The sequence below is a fragment of the Ranitomeya variabilis genome, chromosome 6, assembly GCF_051348905.1.
Source record: "Ranitomeya variabilis isolate aRanVar5 chromosome 6, aRanVar5.hap1, whole genome shotgun sequence".
In the NCBI taxonomy this organism is placed as follows: Eukaryota; Metazoa; Chordata; class Amphibia; order Anura; family Dendrobatidae; genus Ranitomeya; species Ranitomeya variabilis.
The window spans coordinates 465958807-465981127 of record NC_135237.1 but is presented as its reverse complement, the minus strand read 5'-3'; positions in this window follow the sequence as shown (position 1 = coordinate 465981127).

Sequence of the window (22321 nt, the reverse complement as noted above, 5' to 3'; positions counted from 1 at the left end):
ATAACATTTTTTTGATCTCTTTCTATTCTATTTTTGGGAGGCAGAATAAACAAAAAAACAGAAATTAAGGAATTGTTTTTGGAATTGTTTTTATGCAGTTCACCGTGTGGTAAAATTGACAAGACAGCTTTATTTTTCATGTCAGTATAATTACAGCAATGCCACATTATATAATTTTTTATGTTTTACCACTTATACAAAATTAAAACTATTTTATGCCAGCAACAGTCACAGATAAATCCACCAAATGCCTCCTCCAATAACCACCAACTACTATTCTCCCAGCCATGCAGCATAAGCTATCTCTGACCTGTGTGAGTCAGGATCCAGATTATATAGGGGACAGGTGTGGCTAACAGTGCTCAGCTGGAAATTAACCCCTGCACTGCCAAAAGAAATGAACACCATTTATTAAGAAGGTGAAGTGCTTCTATTCAGCACAGGAGTTGGCGCAATCAAATGCTGCAATCTTCTGGCTCTTCTCTGTCTAGGTAACCCCATGACAAGATGCCTGTCATACTCTATAGCTACCATACCTCACCCTACATGAACTGCAGATAAGAGTGGTATTTTTATAACAGAACAGAATCTATTTGAATTATCCCTGAAACAAGCAATTAGTTTAATGTAGCAGCAACAAGGACTTTTATTTCATCAACCCTGCTGGGGAATATAGTGGAGCCTATCGCATCTTCTCAGCCTGATATGAAGAAGACCAGGATCTTCTGTACTTACTGTACAAAGTCTCCTGAAAAAAATAGAAAAAAAAACGGATTCTGAGATTTGAGTTTATGTTCCGCTGCTGTCATATGGTGGTGTAGAGAAATTTGGCCCAATCCAGCCCTTGCTCATTTTGATAAGAGTCAGCCTGTCAGCATTTTCAGTTGACAAGTGGATGCACCTATCAGTTATTATATCCCCTTTGGCACTAAAACCAGCTCTGACAAAACACTAGTGTCATGGCAGGCAAGAACCTCCAAGACGTAGAGAGTCAGTTTATGCCATTTGTCTAACTTGGATACCCAATAGTTGTAAGCACAGAGGAATCTCTGAGGTATGGTTGGCAAGGTACTCCTTCGACATCTTCCAAAACTTTTCATTCCTTGTCAGAGTACCCCACGCATCAAGGCCTAGGAATTGGGAGGGTCTGAGCAAACTGTCCCAGGCCTTTGAGAGTGTTCCTCTGCCTCCGATGCATTTGGTGTGTGTCTCTCTCTCCTCTATTCTCCTTGGATGTCCAAGGAACTGTGACCTCTGCCATAAGGCATTGTCAGATGTGAATTTTTTAAATAATTCTTCAACTAGGCACTTCTTGACAACATATGTAATGTTGAGTTCCAACCTGTGGTAACATCACCCACCAGTCGGTGAGCTGGAAGTTGCAAACACTGCTGCAGCAATGCCACTGCGGTGGCAGTTGTAGGTGACTTGCGGAAATGGGCACACACATTGCATATTTTCCCAAGTAGCTCAAGCAGATCTTGATAGGTTTTGAGAAAACGCTGAAACACTAAGTTGAGCAGTTGAGTTGACATTTCGGAGATGGTGGGTGAGGAGAAGGTTGTTCCGGAACTGCTGAAGAAGGTGGGGAAACTCTGACTGAACCAGAGCCCACAATCCTTGTGTCGATAGCACGTGTTCCGTCTTGGGGTCCGTCTGGGTCCCGCTTCCACAATATTTATCCAGCGTGCCGTCAGGGAAATGTAGCGTCCCTGACTACAAGCATTGTCCAAGTTAAGGTTAAGTGGATCTTCCCAGTAACAGATTTGGTCAGGGCACGGCTGATGTTATGGGACATGTGCTTGTGTAAGGTGGGTTCAGCACACCTGGAAAAATAGTGACCGAACCACCATGAGGTTGTAGAAAGGTTCCATCTCCACAAGCCTAAACGGCAACATTTCCAGGACAAGCAGTCTGGAAGTGTGGCATTTTAATATTGTGACCTGTATTTGGGTGGCTGCATATTTACACTTGCTTTTCAAGGACTGGGGTATGGCCAACTGAATGCTGCGCTGGGACAAGGACGTGGACGTGGTTGGTGATGGTGGTTGCAAGTGTGCAATGACAGGTGCAGGGTGGGAGGCATCTTTACTTATATCACAGACAGAGGATTGGTGTGCATGTAGAACAGTGGAAGAGGCATTGGTGTCACCTACAGATGCTGTTTCTGGACCCTGGTGTTCGGCCCAAGTGCATTGCTTACCTGTGCCTGAGCATGCTGATGGTGGTCAGGCTTGTAGTTGTGCTGCCCCTGCTGATGCTGGCATGGCAGATGTTGCAAATGGCCTTTCCCTACTCCTGCCTGTGTCCATTTGTAGTTCAGGCAGTTGTTGTTGAAAGAAATATAAATGTGGTTGATTCTCTGCCTATAATCAGGTACATTTCTGTCCCTCTTTCAGCAGCACCTCTCCCTGCCCTGCCTGTTTCTGCGTTATGGTATGCCGTGCCTGGAGTCACGGGTCTTATATAGACCCGATGATGCTATGCGGCCAGCTAATCAAAGTAATGCCACAACCAAGATGGCTACGTCATTACAGTGACTGACAGGCAATCCCTGCATGTTTATTGGCTGTCTAAAATGCACCAAACATGCAGGGTGGGGATTAGAGCTTCCTCTCGAGCATTCAAAAAGTACTCGCTCAGTAATTAGCATCACGAGCACACTGATATTCGAGAGAGTAGTGAAGAGCACGCTCGCTCATCACTAATAGATACGTCAAATGTCGTAAATGGGTAAACAAGACTATTGCTTCATTATAGATGCATTTTTAAATGGATTTTAAAAACATCAGGGTAAATCCAATCTTAGTTCCTGTTTACATCACGTTTTGCATCTTGTGGAAAGGTACCCCCAACCTGTATTACAAAAGTATGCCTATCCTATTAAGGATAACATTTGCAAGGAGTTTGTATGTCCTCCCCTGCTTTGCAAGGTTGCCTCCAGTTTCTCCAGTTTCCTCCATACTCAAAATAAATACTAATAGGCAATTAAGATTGTGAGCCCCAATGTGGACAATGATGATGATGTCCATAAAGCACTACAAAATATGATGGTGCTATATAAGTAAGCATAATAAATAACTAATTTCTATTGTGCAGAAAATAAAATCCTTGATCCTGTTCTAAAACAGCGCAGAAAGCAACCTGCATCATTTTTGTGTCCTATAATTTCCTAATTTAATGTAGATTTTCCTAATAAAAAAACACATTTCAAAAGGATGTAAAAATGTAATGTAATTCGATTCATATTTATATTGATTTTTTCCTGACTATGCATAGTGGTAGAGTTTATTGTTTCAATAAGCCCAGAACCCTACAGAGGTAATACAATGCCCCAAGCTCATAAACTACCAGGATCAAAGTAAACTTTATTGATATTAACCCATGACTGGGCTATTGTGGTTATTTTGTACTATGTGTTTCAATTATTCAACATTTTTAAGATCTCTAAATGCTGTTAGTCAATGGTATTACTTTTTTTCCATTCAATGGTTGAAAACATTGAATTAAGCTTTTACATAGCTTTTATACAGCTGTTACAATATAGCAACCTAGATTGTAGAGTGATCTGTGCTTTAAAGAGGACGTGTCACTTGCCGTAAATATGTAAGTTCTTATACCTGGTATACATTCCACTTCATTGCTGAATATAGCATTTATTTTATGTTTCTGCACCTCTCCATTCCTGAGATATGCACCCATGCCTTGCATGCAAATCTAGTCTTTTTAGCTAAGTGAGTCGGGTCCTCAACTCTTGTCTATGGGAATCTTCTTGTGGACCATGCCAGCCAGTTAAAATGACTAGATTTAAGGAACAAAAAGATGGGAATGCCAGATTCTGAGGAACAGCTTCATTTATAGCATGTTGGTAATTACTTATTTATAGCAAGTGATAAGTCTTCTTTATAGAGAACCTGACAGGTCTCCCATGCCCACCAAACAACCACTATGTATTTATTCTTATGTTAACACCCTGCCTAACAAGCCCTTTGTACAGTACAATGACTTGCAGTATATGGCAAAAAGCATTTTTTTCCAATATGATAATTAGTTTCAGACTAGTCAAGGGGTGTTGGTTTCCCCAGACTAATCACCGCACTGTGTGCTTGACAACATGATTTGCAAGAACCAGAATTGCCGCCAGCTCTCAGCAAGTTTTCTGCAAGCAATGTGCTTGATTGATCCATGTGAATGATCTATGGGTGGTCACAGATAGTTCAATAGCCCAACATAACATGCAATGCTACCTTCTTAGAAGTTGGCCCCATACTTCTTGGTCCATTGTGCAGCACTAATAGTATGTTAATGTCAGCTCCTGGATTGATCAGTCACATTGTGAGACACACAGGTCAGCATCTGAAGTCTTTAAGTGGACCGCTCAGGCCTACTAACATGCCTATTTCAGTAAAGATATTCTTAAAATAACAGTACTGGATCATTTCTCTTAGAATTCTGCATTGTGCTGTTTCTTTTTTAGTCCTATTTGAAATGTGTGAACAAATTGACAACTGGATATTGCAGGGTGGGTCCTTGTACAGGTCCTTCTCAAAAAATTAGCATATAGTGTTAAATTTCATTATTTACCATAATGTAATGATTACAATTAAACTTTCATATATTATAGATTCATTATCCACCAACTGAAATTTGTCAGGTCTTTTATTGTTTTAATACTGATGATTTTGGCATACAACTCCTGAAAACCCAAAAAACCTGTCTCAATAAATTAGCATATCAAGAAAAGGTTCTCTAAACGACCTATTACCCTAATCTTCTGAATCAACTAATTAACTCTAAACACATGCAAAAGATACCTGAGGCTTTTAAAAACTCCCTGCCTGGTTCATTACTCAAAACCCCCATCATGGGTAAGACTAGCGACCTGACAGATGTCAAGAAGGCCATCATTGACACCCTCAAGCAAGAGGGTAAGACCCAGAAAGAAATTTCTCAACAAATAGGCTGTTCCCAGAGTGCTATATCAAGGCACCTCAATGGTAAGTCTGTTGGAAGGAAACAATGTGGCAGAAAACGCTGTACAACGAGAAGAGGTGACCGGACCCTGAGGAAGATTGTGGACTGAGTCTGGTGTGGAAACATCCAGAGCCATCGTGCACAGGCGTGTGCAGGAAATGGGCTACAGGTGCTGCATTCCCCAGGTAAAGCCACTTTTGAACCATAAACAGCGGCAGAAGCGCCTGACCTGGGCTACAGAGAAGCAGCACTGGACTGTTGCTAAGTGGTCCCAAGTACTTTTTTCTGATGAAAGCAAATTTTGCATGTCATTCGGAAATCAAGGTGCCAGAGTCTGGAGGAAGACTGGGGAGAAGGAAATGCCAAAATGCCTGAAGTCCAGTGTCAAGTACCCACAGTCAGTGATGGTGTGGGGTGCCATGTCAGCTGCTGGTGTTGGTCCACTGTGTTTCATCAAGGGCAGGGTCAATGCAGCTAGCTATCAGGAGATTTTGGAGCACTTCATGCTTCCATCGGCTGAAATGCTTTATGGAGATGAAGATTTCATTTTCCAGCACGACCTGGCACCTGCTCACAGTGCCAAAACCACTGGTAAATGGTTTACTGACCATGGTATTACTGTGCTCAATTGGCCTGCCAACTCTCCTGACCTGAACCCCATAGAGAATCTGTGGGATATTGTGAAGAGAAAGTTGAGAGACGCAAGACCCAACACTCTGGATGAGCTTAAGGCCGCTATTGAAGCATCCTGGGCCTCCATAACATCTCAGCAGTGTCACAGGCTGATTGCCTCCATGCCACGCCGCATTGAAGCAGTCATTTCTGCCAAAGGATTCCCGACCAAGTATTGAGTGCATAACTGAACATTATTATTTGATGGTTTTTTTGTTTGTTATTAAAAAACACTTTTATTTGATTGGACGGGTGAAATATGCTAATTTATTGAGACAGGTTTTTTGGGTTTTCAGGAGTTGTATGCCAAAATCATCAGTATTAAAACAATAAAAGACCTGACAAATTTCAGTTGGTGGATAATGAATCTATAATATATGAAAGTTTAATTGTAATCATTACATTATGGTAAATAATGAAATTTAACACTATATGCTAATTTTTTGAGAAGGACCTGTATAGTCTAACAATGGCAATACAGATTGGACTGTGACAGATTGTGTAGGGAACCACCCTTTGACAGGGAAAATAGAAACAGCCAGTTGTCAATTCATTAATACTGTACATTTCTAGGAGCAATGGGACAGCATTCATTTCTAAGAAAAGAAGACTGAAAATTATTATGTTATGGAAAATACAAATATGGACTAAAATAGACATGGCAGCAGAGCTGACAGATCCTCTTTAAGATGAATGCTTTTATTCCTGAGACAAATCTTGAAAATGATGAGCAATCATAACCCAGCCAATGATATGCATTTGCATAACCGTTATTATACAATAATTACAAATTACGCAAAACACTTGGCAACACCTCTAAATATAACTATCAGTGTCTGTTATATGAAAGCTTGTGACTGGGGAAATGTAATCCTAGCAACAACTAAGCATATGTATATCTGATAACATTTGTAAGCACAATTCTAGACTGGTAATGGTGAAATGTGCTGGAATCAAGCATAATTCTAGACTGGTAATGGCACAATGTGCTGGTATCAAGCATAATTCTAGACTGGTAATGGTGAAATGTGCTGGTATCAAGCATAATTCTAGACTGGTAATGGTGCAATGTGCTGGTATCAAGCATAATTCTAGACTGGTAATGGTGCAATGTGCTGGCATCAAGCATAATTCTAGACTGGTAATAGTGAAATGTGCTGCTATCAAGCATAATTCTAGACTGGTAATGGCGCAATATGCTGGTACCAAGCATAAGTCTAGACTGGTAATAGTGAAATGTGCTGGGATCAAGCATAATTCTAGACTGGTAATGGCGCAATGTGCTGGTATTAAACATAATTCTAGACTGGTAATATCATAATGTACTGGTATCAAGCATAATTCTTGACTGGTAATGGTGAAATGTGCTGGTATCAAACATAATTCTATACTGGTAATGGCACAATGTGCTGGCATCACGCATAATTCTAGACTGGTAATGGCTAATGTACTGGTATCAAGCATAATTCTTGACTGGTAATGGTGCAATGTACTGGCATCAAGCATAATTCTAGACTGGTAATAGTGAAATTTGCTGGTATCAAGCATAATTCTAGACTGGTAATAGTGAAATGTGCTGGGATCAAGCATAATTCTAGACTGGTAATGGCGCAATGTGCTGGTATCAAGCATAATTCTAGACTGGTAATGGCGTAATGTACTGGTATCAAGCATAATTCTTGACTGGTAATGGTGAAATGTGCTGGTATCAAGCATAATTCTAGACTGGTAATGGCGCAATGTGCTGGTATCAAGCATAATTCTAGACTGGTAGTTGTGAAATGTGCTCGTATCAAGCATAATTCTAGACTGGTAATGGCGCAATGCACTGGTATCAAGCATAATTCTAGACTGGTAATGGCGCAATGTACTGGTATCAAGCATAATTCTAGACTGGTAATGGCACAATATACTGGTATCAAGCATAATTCTAGACTGGTAATGGCGCAATGTATTGATATCAAGCATAATTCTAGACTGGTAATGGCGCAATCTGCTGGTATCAAGCATAATTCTCGACTGGTAATGGTGCAATGTGCTGGTATCAAGCATAATTCTAGACTGGTAATGGTGCAATGTACTGGTATCAAGCATAATTCTAGACTGGTAATGGTGAATTGCGCTTGTATCAAGCATAATTGTAGACTAGCAATTGTGCTGGCATCAAGCATAATTCTTGACTGGTAATGACGCAATGTGCTGGAATCAACCATATTTCTAGACTGGTAATGGTGCAATGTGCTGGTATCCATGAGTGATTGCATGTGTACTGTGTTCTAAAAATGCTGGCAGTGCTGCTATTTATTAATGTATTTAAGTGTTCTCGACCTTGCCTCATTTCCTGATCGAACATTATCTTAGCTCATTTTATTTTCTAATGAAATTATCAGATTTTCTCCTTGAGTTGCCCTTGACTATAGTCCTTTACTTACGTTGTATATTGTTTACCCAGTAGAGTAACCTAGGAGCTGTGATTCTTTTATTGTTCTTTGCTGAAAGTAAATGGTAGAGCTAAGTTTAGTGCATTTGTCATTCTTCTCATATGATCATCTATTGTTGGTTTCTCCTGGAGAAAAGAGGAAGCTTGGATGCAGACTCTCAATTTGAAGGACACTTTCTAATATCTGTCTCAATTTGAACTTGCTGTACCATTATGTATTATATTTTAGGTGTTTGACGCAAGATGTAGGAAGATGAAAAGCTAACATTACAGTGTTCAAGGAAAGAATGACTAAAAAGGCAAATTCTAGTTTAAAGTTTGTTATAAGCACAATCTTTTGATATTCCTCCTCTGCAATAGTACAATGTTCTCTTAGGTATGATTGCTGGTGATCAGAGGTCACTCCACAATCGGAGGTTCACTCTATAATGCGAGTTATGATCACTTTCTTCTCTTAAAAGCTTTTAGCCCACAAAAGTTATGTACTTTGCTTGCAGGGTAGAATTTTCTGGCTTTCTTGTACAATTCTACAAATCCTCTCTTTTCTTGGCTTGGTCAGAATGATGATAAATGTGACTTAGCATCTCATTTTAATTTACTGTAGAGACTATTAGCTAAGAAAATTCAACAGGAGAGGCCTCTAATCGCTAATGTAATCAACTTCACATGAAAGTCCACAAAGATGATAGTAAAAAATATTTTAAATAATTGCAATAACTAATGTTTAAATATCTAGGAACACAATATGAACCTTATGTATCAAAAACCTTCTAAAAAAGACTTGGCCTCATTCTCCATAGCAATAAAGCACGGCCTAGCTAATTTCTTAAACTGCTTTGGCAAAATAGTAAACTGTCACTGTGATTTTTGTAATAGATGATAAGGTCAGGTTTTATTTCATTTGTATTACTTTATTTTACTCCCTGTCCTACTACATGTCGGAATATACATCGGACTTGGGACTTTGGATTCTGAGAATTTCCAGGAATTACAGAAATCACCTGGGAACACCTCAAAATGCTTTTGTTTTATTGTGGTTTGAATAATCCACACCCGCTTTGTGGACTGGTGCTTGTGATTAATCAAGCAAAATCAGAATTGTTGAAAAAATGATAAGTACCATGTACACTCGAGTATAAGCAGACCCGAGTATAAGCCGAGATGCCTAATTTTGCCACGGAAAAAATGGTAAGCTTATTGATAAGCCGAGTATGTATTGTTCCCTCATCTTTGTCCTGCTATGTGTGGCTCCCCTGGTCTCCTAGTTCTATGCATGGCTCAGCGTCCTCCCCTTCTATGCATAGCTCAGTGTCCTCCCCCTTCTATGCATGGCTCAGTGTCCTCCCCATCCTCCCCCTTCTATGCATGGCTCTGTGTTCTCCCCATCCACCCCTTCTATATATGGCTCAGCATTCTCCCCGTCCTCCCCCTTCTATGCATGGCTCAGTATCCTCCCCATCCTCCTCCTTCTATGTATGGCTCAGTGTCCTCCTCGTCCTCCCCCTTCTATGCATGGCTCAGCGTCCTCCCCATCCTCCCCCTTCTATGTATGGCTCAGTGTTCTCCCCATCCTCCCCCTTCTACACTGTGTGCAGAATTATTAGGCAAGTTGTATTTTAGAGGATTATTTTTATTATTGATCAACAATTATGTTCTCAATCAACCCAAAAGACTCATAAATATCAAAGCTTAATATTTTTGGAAGTTGGAGTGTTTTTTTTTTAGATTTGGTTATCTTAGGAGGATATCTGTGCAGGTAACTATTACTGTGCAGAATTATTAGGCAACTTAACAAAAATCAAATATATTCCCATCTCACTTGTTTATTTTCACCAGGTAAACCAATATAACTGCACAAAATTTTAAAATAAACATTTCTGACATGCAAAAACTAAACCCCAGAAAATTAGTGACCAATATAGCCACGTTTCTTTATGATGACACTCAACAGCCTTCCAACCATAGATTCTGTCAGTTGCTTGATCTGTTTACGATCAACATTGCGTGCAGCAGCCACCACAGCCTCCCAGACACTGTTCCGAGAGGTGTACTGTTTTCCCTCCCTGTAGAGCTCACATTTTATGAGTGACCACAGGTTCTCTATGGGGTTCAGATCAGGTTTTTTCTTCTTTGAGACCTTTACTGGCCAGCCACGCTGTGGAGTAGTTGGAGGCATGTGATGGAGCATTGTCCTGCATGAAAATCATGTTTTTCTTGAATGATACCAACTTCTTCCTGTATCACTGCTTGAAGAAGTTGTCTTCCAGAAACTGGCAGTAGGTCTGGGAGTTGACTTCATTCCATCCTCAACCCAAAAAGGTCCCACAAGTTCATCTTTGATGATACCAGCCCATACCAGTACCCCACCTCCACCTTGCTGGTGTCTGAGTCAGAGTGGAGCTTTCTGCCCTTTACTGATCCAGCCTCTGGCCCATCCATCTGGTCCATAAAACCTTTGAGAAATCAGTCAAGATATTTCTTGGCCCAGTCTTGACGTTTTATCTTATGTTTTTTGTTCAAAGGTGGTCGGTTTTCAGGCTTCCTTACCTTGGCCATGTCCCTGAGTATTGCACACCTTGTGCATTTTGTTACTCCAGTAACGTTGCAGCTCTGAAATATGGCAAAGCTGGTGGCAAATAGCATCTTGGCAGCTTCACGCTTGATTTTCCTCAATTCATGGGCAGTTATTTTGCTCCCTTTTTTGCCCAACACGCTTCTTGCGACCCTGTGGGCTATTTGCCATGAAACGCTTGATTGTTCGGTGATCACGTTTCAAAAGTTTGGCAATTTCAAAACTGCTGCATCTGTCTGCAAGACATCTCACAATTTTGGACTTTTCAGAGCCCATCAAATCTCTCTTCTGACCCATTTTGCCAAAGGAAAGGAAGTTGCCTAATAATTAAGCACACCTTATATAGGGTTTTGATGTCATTAGACAACACCCCTCCTCATTACAGAGATGCACATCACCTGATTTACTTAATTGGTAGTTGGCTCTCTAGCCTGAACAGCTTGGAGTAGGACAACATGTATAAAAAGTATCATGTGATCAAAATACAACTTGCCTAATAATTCTGCACACAGTGTATGCATGGCTGGGTGTCCTCCCCGTCCTCCCCCTTCTATGCATTGCTCGGTGTTCTCCCCATCCACCCTTTCTATATATGGCTCAGCATTCTCCCCGTCCTCCCCCTTCTATGCATGGCTCAGTATCCTCCCCATCCTCCTCCTTCAATGTATGGCTCAGTGTCCTCCTCGTCCTCCCCCTCCTATGCATGGCTCAGCGTCCTCCCCATCCTCCCCCTTCTATGTATGGCTCAGTGTTCTCCCCATCCTCCCCCTTCTACACTGTGTGCAGAATTATTAGGCAAGTTGTATTTTAGAGGATTATTTTTATTATTGATCAACAATTATGTTCTCAATCAACCCAAAAGACTCATAAATATCAAAGCTTAATATTTTTGGAAGTTGGAGTGTTTTTTTTTTAGATTTGGTTATCTTCGGAGGATATCTGTGCAGGTAACTATTACTGTGCAGAATTATTAGGCAACTTAACAAAAATCAAATATATTCCCATCTCACTTGTTTATTTTCACCAGGTAAACCAATATAACTGCACAAAATTTTAAAATAAACATTTCTGACATGCAAAAACTAAACCCCAAAAAATTAGTGACCAATATAGCCACCTTTCTTTATGATGACACTCAACAGCCTTCCAACCATAGATTCTGTCAGTTGCTTGATCTGTTTACGATCAACATTGCGTGCAGCAGCCACCACAGCCTCCCAGACACTGTTCCGAGAGGGGTACTGTTTTCCCTCCCTGTAGAGCTCACATTTTATGAGTGACCACAGGTTCTCTATGGGGTTCAGATCAGATTTTTTCTTCTTTGAGACCTTTACTGGCCAGCCATGCTGTGGAGTAGTTGGAGGCATGTGATGGAGCATTGTCCTGCATGAAAATCATGTTTTTCTTGAATGATACCAACTTCTTCCTGTATCACTGCTTGAAGAAGTTGTCTTCCAGAAACTGGCAGTAGGTCTGGGAGTTGACTTCATTCCATCCTCAACCCGAAAAGGTCCCACAAGTTCATCTTTGATGATACCAGCCCATACCAGTACCCCACCTCCACCTTGCTGGTGTCTGAGTCAGAGTGGAGCTTTCTGCCCTTTACTGATCCAGCCTCTGGCCCATCCATCTGGTCCATAAAACCTTTGAGAAATCAGTCTTAAGATATTTCTTGGCCCAGTCTTGATGTTTTATCTTATGTTTTTTGTTCAAAGGTGGTCGGTTTTCAGGCTTCCTTACCTTGGCCATGTCCCTGAGTTTTGCACACCTTGTGCTTTTTGTTACTCCAGTAACGTTGCAGCTCTGAAATATGGCAAAGCTGGTGGCAAAGAGCATCTTGGCAGCTTCACGCTTGATTTTCCTCAATTCATGCAAATACAATAATTCTTGGCACTCAGGAGAAATTTGTTGAAAGATTCAAAAAGTAGATTTTTATTTTAGTGCATCCAGATCAACATATAAACGTTTTCGGTCTCGACAACTGAGACCTTCATCAGATACGGTTGTCAATGCTGCAGTGTATATACAAAAGAGACAAGAGAAATGCTTTTGAATAAAGATAATACTGTTGCACAATAATACATGCGAAACAAATAACAAAGTATGTAATCAATACTATACTAATGAAAAAGACAGTCTGCATACAAACATAAATAGTGGCATGCAGAGCAGGTAGCAGAGATGGATGGATCCGGCCTGAACCTGCGTGAGTCGTGAGTCCTGTTCAAAAAAAGTGCTGGAAAGTGTACACGTGTTAAGGTTATACTAAATTGGAGAGAGAATATAAACAGGTAACATAGAACGGGTAACATGAGAAAACATCGGGATGTGACCTTGTGGTGGGTCCGCTTATAACATTAAACACACTGTCCTAGATAAAGGATACGGGAAGTGGACTACCCTCCACTAGTGGGTGTGGGGATATGCACAGTGAGCTACCTGTAAAAAGGAGAGAGAATACGCGTCAGAGTGTTGAAGACGAAAAAGAGCTGCACAGTGAAGGAGCACAAGATGTCCTGTGGGATGCATGCCAAAAGAGACTAGAGGGGTGACCATCTATGAACCCAGACTGCTGCTATATGGTATAGGGCCAAACATGGTCCAGGGAGGTTTACCTGGAGAACACAGGTAGTGTGTGCGGGTCACACACTGCGTGTATAGCCTAGGAGCGGGAACGCAAGGCGCCTGTAAAATGATACATAGGACCTCATGAGACAGCTGTGGGGGTACCAAGGACGGCTGTCCTAGGCCTGGAAGCCATACCTGGGATAATGGACGGCAGTATACGGCGCTTGTGATGAAGCAAGGTGCTCGCAGGGTGAGGAGCGCTGTAGACAAAAGGTATGGGCAAAGGAATTAGTGGGACCAGAGCCAAGGTCAAAATGGAATGGAGGCAGAGCCCGCGGAGGGCTGGGACCGGTTGTGGTATTACCTGGATGGTACCGCTGCCAGGGGTGGAGAAGACGCTGCGCTGCTGTGCAAGGAGGCGCTCCCGGGGCTGCTAGGAGAAGTGCAGTACTTCCGGGTATAAAAGCGCGCAGAGGAGAGTCACCTGACGCCCGACGTCATCGGATCATGTGACCGGAGGAACCGGCGCATGCGCAGAAGAGCCGATGGGGCTGACAGTGGGGATGAGCACAGGGAGCAGCCGGCGCTAGCGTGGAGAGCTCCAGGGGACAGAATGAATAAATGTGCGGCTGCATCGCAGCATGTGGGAATGAACAGGCAGGATGAGGAGGACAAGGGATAACTACTTGGTGAGGGATAGAATATCCTAAGGGCATCTGGTATGGGTCACCCTGACTGTATAGAGAACTAGTTAACCCTATATATAAAGGCATACAGTGCATACTATACCGTGTGCAGTGTTTCGTGCGAGAGGTGCATTTAACGGTTCTGTTGAAAGAGACAGATAAGAACACAGGTTAGGGACACCTACAATAAATACAATGTTACATTTTACAAACAAGTGCTATAAATCTATATTAAAAACAAACAACATACATGTACAATGTTACAAATATGCCGAGACGTCGTAGTCTCTATTGAGTCCCTTTGGTTCTAAGGTCTGCAGAGAATAAATCCAGTAAGCCTCCCTTTTGAGGAGTAAACTGACACGGCTTTGGCCCCTTCTTGGAGTATCTACCTGTTCAAGGACCTGGAAGCGGAGCTGAGAGATATTGTGGTTCTGTTTGGAAAAATGGTATGGGAGGGGCAGGTGTGTTTTGTGGCAGCGGATTGTAGATTTGTGTTGGGCCACCCTATCTCTAATTGGCTGTGTGGTTTCACCCACATATGCCAGCCCACAGGGGCATTTGATGACGTAAATAACATGTGTGGATTCGCAGGTGAAGAAACCTTTTATGGGAATGGCCTTGCCCGTCTGAGGGTGAGACACTGAGGGCCCCCTCTGGACATTGCTGCACTGTAGGCAATTCAGGCACGGGAATGTGCCTTGTCTCTGGGTTTGTAAGAACGATTGTTTGGGGACCCTATTGCTAGAGCCAATGTCCGCTTTGACCAGTTTATCCCTAAGATTTCTAGCTCGTTTGTAGCAGGGCATAAAAGGTGCTCTGAATTCTGGAATACCCGGGTAGCTTTTTGTAAGGATACCCCAGTGTCTCCTGATGGTAGACTGTACCATATTGGAGAAGGGATGAAATGTAGAGACAAAAGGAATTCTCTTACGGTCATCTTTAGGTCTAACCACTGAGGTATTGCATTTGGCCTCTGTGAGGATATGCTGCGGATACCCCCGGTTGGAGAATTTTTGTTCCATCTCACCCAGTCTAGTTTTTTTGATCTTGTCATCCGAGACGATCCTTTCAACCCTGTGGAATTGGGACTTGGGGATGGAATTTTTTATGGAAGGTGGATGGCAACTGGTGAAGTACAGGAGGCCGTTGCGGTCCGTTGGCTTGGTGTATAAATCAATGGATAGGCGACCGTCCCTCTCCTTGTAAATGAGAGTATCTAGAAAGCTGATTTTGGATTTGTCATGTTGTAACGTGAAACCGAGTTCGGGCCAGATGCTGTTGATGTGTTGGTCAAAGGCTATTAATGACTCAAGGGGGCCGTCCCACACGCAGAAAATGTCATCAATATACCTGCGCCATACCCTACAGTGGGCGATGAACAGAGGGTGTTCATACACAAAGTCGTTTTCGAAAGCCGCCATGTACGCATTGGCGTACGGGGGCGCTACGTTCGCGCCCATTGCAGTACCCTGTAGCTGGGCATAAAAGGAATCTTGGAACAAGAAGTAATTATCCTTCAGGACTAAGTTTAACAGGTCCGCACAGAAGTGACGAATTTTGATATCAACTTTATTGTCTAGCAGGAGCCTATCAGTAGCGGCTAGGCCCTTATCATGGACGATGGATGTATAGAGACTATTTACATCCCATGTGATTAGGAGAGAAGAGGGAGATATAGGGCCCAAAGTTTTTATGACCTGGATGAATTCACCAGTGTCCAAAAGAAAAGACCGGGTGGTTTTAACGAGTGGAGTGAGAATTTTCTCTAATACTATGGACAGTGGTGAGAGCACTGAGTCAGTCAGGGAGACAATGGGCCGACCCGGAGGTTTAACTAGTCTTTTATGTATTTTGGGTAGGATGTACAGGATGGGAGTTATAGGGTCCTTTTTGATGAGAAAATCCCTCATCTTACTGTCTATGGTGCCAGTTTGCATGTGATAGTCAATGATTGGTGCGATTTTTTTTGCCAGTTCATTGAGGGGGTTACGTGGTATAAGTTTATATACCGCAGTATCCCCCAGCTGTCTGTACACCTCCTCCAGGTAATCAGTTCTGTCCATTATTACCGTTGCTCCCCCCTTATCCGCCGGTTTGATGATGAGAGATTTGTCAGACGCCAATTGCTCCAACGACAGTCTTTCCGAAGATGAAAGGTTGGGCTGAAAATGGAACTTACCCTGTTCCAATTTTCGAGTTAGTAAGTGGATGTCCCTTTCAACAAGGGATACAAAAGTCTCCATTGGGGGATCCGACCGGGGTGGCATGTAAGAGCTATGGTTCCGAAGACCCAGGCTCTGAAGTTCCAGGAGAGTTTTTTCACCCCTAGCAGGGTTTAACACCGGAGGTTGCGCTGCAAAATGGACCCGAAGTCTGAGGTTCCGGTAGAACCTTTGAAGGTCCATACTAAGTTCAAATGAGTTGAACTTGTATACCGGGCAGAAGGACAACCCCTTCTGAAGTACAGCCAATTGGTGTGAGTCCAGGTTTTTTGATGAGATATTTACTACTAGGGGGAGGTCCATACCTGTGAGCGTGTTGTTATCTGGTCCCTGGATTCCCCGGCGGCACTGGCCGCCCCGCCTCGTCTTCCTCTTCTGCGGCCTCGGTTGTTCCCTAAAAAAGAAGCAGAACTTGAGGTACCGGGTCTGCTGTCGGTGGATCCAGAAGAGCTTATCGAGCTGTGCCGCCTGATGGAAGGCCGAGTATCTCGCCACTGGGAGACCCGGTTCTGTAGGTAGTCTTCGGTATCCCGTAGGAACTTTGACCTCTTCCTCTTTTCGACCTCCAATCTGTGTTGCCGTAGTTGTTCCTGATTCTTTGTCTTTAGTTCCTGGAATTCTTCCTGAGGCATCGTGCTGGTCAGTTGAGACTCGATGGCATGTATCTGGGTGTTGACTGAGTCCAGATTCTTTTGGAGATAGGAGAGAGTGAGAGTCATCAGATCTGCTGAGCATTTGTTTAGAATATGTTCAAATTTTTCACAATACTCTTTGTCTTCCCTGAAGAAGGTTGGTTGTAGAGGGACCCGCAAGCCACGTGGGATCCTCTGGACTCGAAGGTACTCGGCAATGGTAACAATATGTAATTCAAGATTAACCGCTCTTCTGGATTCACGCTCCAGGTCACGGTTCTTTAGTTCCTTGGTTGGAATTTGGAGGAAATCGCTAGGTGCGGTTACTTTTGAGAGAATTTCTGCTGCCTCTGCTGCGTTGAAGGAGAAGGTTTCAGACATCGTCCAAGGTGCTCGTGTACGGAAACAGCATATGGGAAGTAGTGACCACGGCACTCAGGGATTCTTGGGAGGTGCTCAAGTAGGGGATCCAACCCGTAGGTAGCAAATACAATAATTCTTGGCACTCAGGAGAAATTTGTTGAAAGATTCAAAAAGTAGATTTTTATTTTAGTGCATCCAGATCAACATATAAACGTTTTCGGTCTCGACAACTGAGACCTTCATCAGATACGGTTGTCAATGCTGCAGTGTATATACAAAAGAGACAAGAGAAATGCTTTTGAATAAAGATAATACTGTTGCACAATAATACATGCGAAACAAATAACAAAGTATGTAATCAATACTATACTAATGAAAAAGACAGTCTGCATACAAACATAAATAGTGGCATGCAGCGCAGGTAGCAGAGATGGATGGATCCGGCCTGAACCTGCGTGAGTCGTGAGTCCTGTTCAAAAAAAGTGCTGGAAAGTGTACACGTGTTAAGGTTATACTAAATTGGAGAGAGAATATAAACAGGTAACATAGAACGGGTAACATGAGAAAACATCGGGATGTGACCTTGTGGTGGGTCCGCTTATAACATTAAACGCACTGTCCTAGATAAAGGATACGGGAAGTGGACTACCCTCCACTAGTGGGTGTGGGGATATGCACAGTGAGCTACCTGTAAAAAGGAGAGAGAATACGCGTCAGAGTGTTGAAGACGAAAAAGAGCTGCACAGTGAAGGAGCACAAGATGTCCTGTGGGATGCATGCCAAAAGAGACTAGAGGGGTGACCATCTATGAACCCAGACTGCTGCTATATGGTATAGGGCCAAACATGGTCCAGGGAGGTTTACCTGGAGAACACAGGTAGTGTGTGCGGGTCACACACTGCGTGTATAGCCTAGGAGCGGGAACGCAAGGCGCCTGTAAAATGATACATAGGACCTCATGAGACAGCTGTGGGGGTACCAAGGACGGCTGTCCTAGGCCTGGAAGCCATACCTGGGATAATGGACGGCAGTATACGGCGCTTGTGATGAAGCGAGGTGCTCGCAGGGTGAGGAGCGCTGTAGACAAAAGGTATGGGCAAAGGAATTAGTGGGACCAGAGCCAAGGTCAAAATGGAATGGAGGCAGAGCCCGCGGAGGGCTGGGACCGGTTGTGGTATTACCTGGATGGTACCGCTGCCAGGGGTGGAGAAGACGCTGCGCTGCTGTGCAAGGAGGCGCTCCCGGGGCTGCTAGGAGAAGTGCAGTACTTCCGGGTATAAAAGCGCGCAGAGGAGAGTCACCTGACGCCCGACGTCATCGGATCATGTGACCGGAGGAACCGGCGCATGCGCAGAAGAGCCGATGGGGCTGACAGTGGGGATGAGCACAGGGAGCAGCCGGTGCTAGCGTGGAGAGCTCCAGGGGACAGAATGAATAAATGTGCGGCTGCATCGCAGCATGTGGGAATGAACAGGCAGGATGAGGAGGACAAGGGATAACTACTTGGTGAGGGATAGAATATCCTAAGGGCATCTGGTATGGGTCACCCTGATTGTATAGAGAACTAGTTAACCCTATATATAAAGGCATACAGTGCATACTATACCGTGTGCAGTGTTTCGTGCGAGAGGTGCATTTAACGGTTCTGTTGAAAGAGACAGATAAGAACACAGGTTAGGGACACCTACAATAAATACAATGTTACATTTTACAAACAAGTGCTATAAATCTATATTAAAAACAAACAACATACATGTACAATGTTACAAATATGCCGAGACGTCGTAGTCTCTATTGAGTCCCTTTGGTTCTAAGGTCTGCAGAGAATAAATCCAGTAAGCCTCCCTTTTGAGGAGTAAACTGACACGGCTTTGGCCCCTTCTTGGAGTATCTACCTGTTCAAGGACCTGGAAGCGGAGCTGAGAGATATTGTGGTTCTGTTTGGAAAAATGGTATGGGAGGGGCAGGTGTGTTTTGTTGCAGCGGATTGTAGATTTGTGTTGGGCCACCCTATCTCTAATTGGCTGTGTGGTTTCACCCACATATGCCAGCCCACAGGGGCATTTGATGACGTAAATAACATGTGTGGATTCGCAGGTGAAGAAACCTTTTATGGGAATGGCCTTGCCCGTCTGAGGGTGAGACACTGAGGGCCCCCTCTGGACATTGCTGCACTGTAGGCAATTCAGGCACGGGAATGTGCCTTGTCTCTGGGTTTGTAAGAACGATTGTTTGGGGACCCTATTGCTAGAGCCAATGTCCGCTTTGACCAGTTTATCCCTAAGATTTCTAGCTCGTTTGTAGCAGGGCATAAAAGGTGCTCTGAATTCTGGAATACCCGGGTAGCTTTTTGTAAGGATACCCCAGTGTCTCCTGATGGTAGACTGTACCATATTGGAGAAGGGATGAAATGTAGAGACAAAAGGAATTCTCTTACGGTCATCTTTAGGTCTAACCACTGAGGTATTGTGTTTGGCCTCTGTGAGGATATGCTGCGGATACCCCCGGTTGGAGAATTTTTGTTCCATCTCACCCAGTCTAGTTTTTTTGATCTTGTCATCCGAGACGATCCTTTCAACCCTGTGGAATTGGGACTTGGGGATGGAATTTTTTATGGAAGGTGGATGGCAACTGGTGAAGTACAGGAGGCCGTTGCGGTCCGTTGGCTTGGTGTATAAATCAATGGATAGGCGACCGTCCCTCTCCTTGTAAATGAGAGTATCTAGAAAGCTGATTTTGGATTTGTCATGTTGTAACGTGAAACCGAGTTCGGGCCAGATGCTGTTGATGTGTTGGTCAAAGGCTATTAATGACTCAAGGGGGCCGTCCCACACGCAGAAAATGTCATCAATATACCTGCGCCATACCCTACAGTGGGCGATGAACAGAGGGTGTTCATACACAAAGTCGTTTTCGAAAGCCGCCATGTACGCATTGGCGTACGGGGGCGCTACGTTCGCGCCCATTGCAGTACCCTGTAGCTGGGCATAAAAGGAATCTTGGAACAAGAAGTAATTATCCTTCAGGACTAAGTTTAACAGGTCCGCACAGAAGTGACGAATTTTGATATCAACTTTATTGTCTAGCAGGAGCCTATCAGTAGCGGCTAGGCCCTTATCATGGACGATGGATGTATAGAGACTATTTACATCCCATGTGATTAGGAGAGAAGAGGGAGATATAGGGCCCAAAGTTTTTATGACCTGGATGAATTCACCAGTGTCCAAAAGAAAAGACCGGGTGGTTTTAACGAGTGGAGTGAGAATTTTCTCTAATACTATGGACAGTGGTGAGAGCACTGAGTCAGTCAGGGAGACAATGGGCCGACCCGGAGGTTTAACTAGTCTTTTATGTATTTTGGGTAGGATGTACAGGATGGGAGTTATAGGGTCCTTTTTGATGAGAAAATCCCTCATCTTACTGTCTATGGTGCCAGTTTGCATGTGATAGTCAATGATTGGTGCGATTTTTTTTGCCAGTTCATTGAGGGGGTTACGTGGTATAAGTTTATATACCGCAGTATCCCCCAGCTGTCTGTACACCTCCTCCAGGTAATCAGTTCTGTCCATTATTACCGTTGCTCCCCCCTTATCCGCCGGTTTGATGATGAGAGATTTGTCAGACGCCAATTGCTCCAACGACAGTCTTTCCGAAGATGAAAGGTTGGGCTGAAAATGGAACTTACCCTGTTCCAATTTTCGAGTTAGTAAGTGGATGTCCCTTTCAACAAGGGATACAAAAGTCTCCATTGGGGGATCCGACCGGGGTGGAATGTAAGAGCTATGGTTCCGAAGACCCAGGCTCTGAAGTTCCAGGAGAGTTTTTTCACCCCTAGCAGGGTTTAACACCGGAGGTTGCGCTGCAAAATGGACCCGAAGTCTGAGGTTCCGGTAGAACCTTTGAAGGTCCATACTAAGTTCAAATGAGTTGAACTTGTATACCGGGCAGAAGGACAACCCCTTCTGAAGTACAGCCAATTGGTGTGAGTCCAGGTTTTTTGATGAGATATTTACTACTAGGGGGAGGTCCATACCTGTGAGCGTGTTGTTATCTGGTCCCTGGATTCCCCGGCGGCACTGGCCGCCCCGCCTCGTCTTCCTCTTCTGCGGCCTCGGTTGTTCCCTAAAAAAGAAGCAGAACTTGAGGTACCGGGTCTGCTGTCGGTGGATCCAGAAGAGCTTATCGAGCTGTGCCGCCTGATGGAAGGCCGAGTATCTCGCCACTGGTAGACCCGGTTCTGTAGGTAGTCTTCGGTATCCCGTAGGAACTTTGACCTCTTCCTCTTTTCGACCTCCAATCTGTGTTGCCGTAGTTGTTCCTGATTCTTTGTCTTTAGTTCCTGGAATTCTTCCTGAGGCATCGTGCTGGTCAGTTGAGACTCGATGGCATGTATCTGGGTGTTGACTGAGTCCAGATTCTTTTGGAGATAGGAGAGAGTGAGAGTCATCAGATCTGCTGAGCATTTGTTTAGAATATGTTCAAATTTTTCACAATACTCTTTGTCTTCCCTGAAGAAGGTTGGTTGTAGAGGGACCCGCAAGCCACGTGGGATCCTCTGGACTCGAAGGTACTCGGCAATGGTAACAATATGTAATTCAAGATTAACCGCTCTTCTGGATTCACGCTCCAGGTCACGGTTCTTTAGTTCCTTGGTTGGAATTTGGAGGAAATCGCTAGGTGCGGTTACTTTTGAGAGAATTTCTGCCGCCTCTGCTGCGTTGAAGGAGAAGGTTTCAGACATCGTCCAAGGTGCTCGTGTACGGAAACAGCATATGGGAAGTAGTGACCACGGCACTCAGGGATTCTTGGGAGGTGCTCAAGTAGGGGATCCAACCCGTAGGTAGCAAATACAATAATTCTTGGCACTCAGGAGAAATTTGTTGAAAGATTCAAAAAGTAGATTTTTATTTTAGTGCATCCAGATCAACATATAAACGTTTTCGGTCTCGACAACTGAGACCTTCATCAGATACGGTTGTCAATGCTGCAGTGTATATACAAAAGAGACAAGAGAAATGCTTTTGAATAAAGATAATACTGTTGCACAATAATACATGCGAAACAAATAACAAAGTATGTAATCAATACTATACTAATGAAAAAGACAGTCTGCATACAAACATAAATAGTGGCATGCAGCGCAGGTAGCAGAGATGGATGGATCCGGCCTGAACCTGCGTGAGTCGTGA